This window comes from Olea europaea, chromosome 7, assembly GCF_002742605.1.
Source record: "Olea europaea var. sylvestris chromosome 7, O_europaea_v1, whole genome shotgun sequence".
NCBI lineage: Eukaryota > Viridiplantae > Streptophyta > Magnoliopsida > Lamiales > Oleaceae > Olea > Olea europaea.
In genome coordinates, this window is record NC_036243.1 from 13,214,439 (window position 1) to 13,219,911 (window position 5,473).

Sequence of the window (5,473 nt, forward strand, 5' to 3'; positions counted from 1 at the left end):
TTTTTTCCCCCCCCCCCCCCTCCCCTCAAAATGAGGTTCAAACATGGTCTCAAGTTTAATAATCAACGTGAATTTATTTAAACACTCATATTCTTCAACCCACAGTGGAGAGTCTTATTTTCCCATTTTAGAGAGAATCTTACTTAGGAGCCGTTTGGTACCCTTTTTTTTCAAAATATATTTTTCTCTTTCTTCTTTTCAATCGCACATTCTTTATTAAAATAATATTACACATAAATAAAAGACATTTCATTCTTTTCAACCACATATTTCCCATCAATTTACTGTTCAAAAATACATTTTTACAAGAAAATGACTCCCAAACAATCTCTTAAAGTTCTTTTGCTACGTTAAAAAGTGGACAGTACTTTTGGTTAAAATTTGAAGTGGCACCATGTTCTTTAAATAGATAAAGATAAGAAACAAAGGAGTATATAGTTATATTATTGGATACGACTTGACTTCTGTAATGACTTGTCTAAAATTTAGATAAGATTAAACTGTAGTTTGAGTTTGAATCAGAGACGCGTGGTGGGATTGTTTTTTTATTTACAAAAGGTAAAAGTGCATAACTGCCAAAACACCAGAATTTGGTTCCAGTGACTTGGAAGCGAAGGAAGAAGCTTCATTAACTTTATTTGAGATTTTACTTGAAAAAGTAAAACTTTGATCAGACACGACATTTTAAACACATAAGTAGAAGAAAATGGTTTCGATGGTTGACAAAAATCAACTCTCCTAATATTATGATGGAAATTTCCTTTTGTATCCAGTTCACGGAATTCTGTCATTCTGTCAGAACAGAAACATGTGTGGGCATGATAAAAAAATGCCAAAAAATATCACTCACCAACATCCACTGTGAGTTGTCTGAAAAAATTCTACGCCTTTTTGTAAGTGCAGCACGACTTTATTATGTTAGTGTAATTGATTATATTTTAACTTTTTTCTTATTTTTAACTACATCTCCAAGAGGTTCTTTAAAAGTGAAACGCTCTCCATTTTAGAAAGTCTATCCTTATAATTAAGTTTCAAGAAACTCTTCAAATTAACAATTGAAAATAGACATTGAGTTTGATTTTCCGAATCCGAAGAACCAAGCACTCTTTACAATTAAATACATTCAAAATATTCTAATTTTCAATGCTCCATGTATTGACCCATCTAAAATAGTATATACAAAGAGAATGGAAGAAAATAATATAATAATTTAGAGAAAAAGTTGGTAAAAAAAAAAAAGATAGGAAAAATAATAAATGCACATTGAGAGTAATAAAATTTTTACTCTCTAACGACAAAGAAATTGTTGGAGTATTTCAAAATTTTACTCTTTTAATTTAGGGATGTTCTTTAAATTGAAAATATTCATTTGAAAAATAGAGGATCTTGAAAATGCTCTAAATAGCGTCCACTGTTGTAACAGTTACCTTCAAAATTTTGTTAAGCTTGATGTATTTAAAACCATTGAACATGATTGGGAAGATGAAGATGTTAAAATTTTATCTACATTATTACAAATTAAGCCCCTGTTTGTCTATCATTATTTTTAAACTTTTTTATTTCAAATTCATTTTCAACCACATTCTCACAATAAAATATTTTGTACATAACTTCAAAATTTTTTCTATTTTTTAAACATGCATTCTTCAAAAATTCATTATTTCAAAACTCATTTCTTACTTTAATGGCGGACAAACATGAGCTAAACATGCATTCCCGTGCGAGGAATACCACGATCAGCTAATCTAAACTTCTTATCTTGTTTATGACTAATTCTCTAACCTTAGATTTATCCACCCCCAATTTAGGTAAGAAAGCAAGATGATGTGCGTCTAGATGCTTTATCTAATTGGAAGACTTTTAAGTGGATTACTGCTAATTTAGTCTTTTTTGATAACCATTCTTGTTATTCTGAGTGTTTTTGTTGCTTTCTAACCTCCATTCATAAGTTATCCGAACCATCTTTCTATAAAGAAGCCATTCTAGATCCTCTTCGGTAACAAGCTATGATTGATGAACTCTCTGCTTTGCATAAGATAGACACTTGGGACTTGATTGCATTGCTTTCAAGTAAACATGCTATTGGCTATCTTTGGGTTAATAAGATTAAAACCAAATCTAATGGTTTAGTTGAGTGAAGCTAGATTGGTTGCTAAAGGTTTTAACCAACAGTGTGATTTGTATTATGAGGAGACTTTTGCTCTTATTGCCAAGATGGCTTCTCCTTCTAGTCTTTCTCACTCTCCTAAATTTGTTTGCAAGCTCAAGAAGACACTTTATGATCTTAAACAAGCACCTCGTGCTTGGTTTAACATTTTTTTCACAATTATTACCTCTCTTGATTTTACATCTAGTCATCATGACTCTACCTTATTTTTTAGATGCACTTCAACTAGTCGCATTCTCCTTTTGCCGTTTGTTGATGATATGATTATTACTGGTGATGATGTTGATAGGATTACGTATTTGAAATCAGAAGTGGCTAGTCATTTTGAAATGAATGACTTAGGTGCATTATCATATTTTTTAGAGAACGACGTTGCTTTTTCTCCTGGAAGTTAACTTCTATCCCAATCCAAGTATATTATGAATGTTATTGAGCATGCTTGTCTTAATGATACTAAGTATGTTGATACCCCCACTTGAGTCCAACGCTTGATATTCACTCTCTGACGGTGTACCCTTGACCGATCTCTATTTGTATCGCACCATTATTGGCTGTCTGATTTATCTTACCATCACATGTCTTGATATTGCTTATACTAATCACATTGTTAGTCAATTTGTTTCAATTCCTACTACAATTTATTGGATATCTGTTGTTCGTATTTTGTGCTATCTTCGTGATACTTGCTTTTAGAATATTTTATTTCCATCAACCTCCTCTTTAGTGCTCTGTGCATACTTTGATGTTGATTGGGCCGGTAACCCCATTGATCGCAAGTCCACTACTGGATTTTGTATATTTTTAGGTGATTCTTTTATATCTTGGAAAAGTGAGAAGTAGATTGTTGTTTGTTTTTCATTTACATACTGAGGTTGAAGTATCGAGCCATGACATCCACTATCACTAAGACTGTGTGATTACGATGGTTACTTATAGACATGGGTGTTCCTCATTCTTTCCCAACCCCTATGTATTGTGATAATACAAGTGCTATTCAGATCTCTTACAACTCTGTGTTCTATGAGTGCACGAAACATATTGAAATTGATTGTCATCTGATTCGTCATCATCTGTAGATTAGCACAATTTTCCTACCTTTTGTTTCTTCATCATTGCAGCTTGCTAACTCACTAAGTCTCATTCGATTCATCGTTTTCACTTCTTGCGTGATAAACTTTCGCTACTTCTTGCTTTTGTATCTTGAGTTTGAGTGGGATGATAATATATATAATAATATATATTTAGCATAATATTTAGTTTCCTTATTATTATAGGTTTCCTTGTAATATATATACTTATTTGATTCATTGTTTACCCTAATTTTTGGATGCTCCTACATCACTTTTCTTCCTCCTCCTCTTAGCTCTTCTCCTTTGTTTGATTTATCAAATTGATTTGTATTATTCACAGTGCTCTCAGAGGGTGTTTGGAGGACATTTTTTGGGCCAAAAAATTCATTTTTCTATCGTTAGCATGATTTACAGTCATTTTTTTTTTTTACCAGTACACTCTCATGTAGGGCCGAGGTGACCAAAAAAGGGTCCAAAAATGAATTTTCTTCTTCCAAAAAATGTCCTCCAAACAAGGGCTCAATAAAATTTTGTCACCTCATTGCAATTTTAATGTTTGATGTGACAGCTTAAAAATTGTAGTTTCGTGTAGTTTTGATATTTCTGAGGTCATGCTATTTGTACATGTCATTTTACACTTTGGGTTATCTGATTCCACCTCTTCCCTCATAGGGGTCGGGCCCCCACGTCGTGGCCCCCATTTGGGACCCGACGCCATGTGAGAGGAGGAGTGTGGTCGTGTAAACCAAAGTGTAAGCCAACAAGTACAAATAACTTAATTTTTTCTGAATATTTTAAAATTATACTGGGATGTCAATATTTTATTGATAAAATAAAACAGTTGCACTCGTAAAGATGTCGTTGGCAATGAGAACATAATTCGTCTTCAAATCAAATGCTTTCCAAGTGCAAGGTGATCCTTTCTCTAGAATCAGATGCGTAAACCAATAATAATTCTCATAAAACATATTTATATATCTTCATCTTCTAGTTAAACTTAAGTCAAATTTGGCATGACTTTAGGCAATTTACATTAAAATTTCGATAAATGAATATTAGATAAATTAATAATTTCGCATAAATAATAAAATTATTCAATCTCGACTTTGGGCTAGTGTACTAAATTAATAATCCTGCTAAAATTTATAAGATAATAATTTTTTTGAGATCCATTAAGGTCCAACAAATATATAAAATAATAGCTGTTTAAAATCACAATGTTCATATTAATACAAATTAACAAACTTTAAATCTGACAATATTTTTTCAATTCGCCTCTTTTACAATATGTACATTTAAAAGTCTCTGGCTTTTTCTCTGCATCCAAAGCGAACTCAACTTCATCTCTAATTTTTTGCAATGCACATACTATATTTAACATATTTTTTTTAATTTTGCCCAAAGTAATTATTTAATGTTACAACTACTCAAAATGCCTCTTTTGAAACAACAGTTGGTAAAAACACATCTATCATATAGATCATAATCATCATTGATAGGTGTATTGAGTATCCTTTAAAAACAAAATACTCTATAAATTGATAAATATTCATTTATCAACAAATTAATAAATTATTCATTTATCGATAAAGTAATAACTCCTCTACAATGTTAATTTTTATCGACTCCACCATTATTATTTTATAGAAGTTTTAATGTAATTTTTTACTTTGGGCGGCCGAATGTAACATTTGACGATGGCTTAATTTATAAAAGTATACACATGGTTTGGCCCTAAACCATTCCGACAGTTGCAAGTAATTCCCGTTTGTGGAAATTTGTGGTCTCATTGGTTGAGTCACATGCGTAATGTACTCAATATACTTTTTTGTACGTTGAAAAAATGTTTTTATAAAGGACTAAAAGTTAAATAATTATTTTTTACTTTTTCACCAAATTAGTGCCTTTTGTAAACAATGAAGGTTTTTGTTTTCAGAAAATAAGTAATGTGTAAGGGACACAATATCTATGAGAAAACGAAGTTTTGAAGTCATATGAATTCCGCGTATTGATCAATCTACTTTAACTAACGGAAATAGTGATGTGATGATAGTCTAATTATTTGTCAATTAATTTGCTAAGTAAGTAGTCAAGTAAGCTTTCAATTGGTTACTTATTTAACAAAATTTAAATTCAATTCTCAATTCTAAAGCAAACTAAGCGTGTTTCGAGCCCCCCCCCCCCCTCCCCTCCCCTTCCTTTCCCTTTTTTTTTTTTTTAAATTCATTTTCAACTA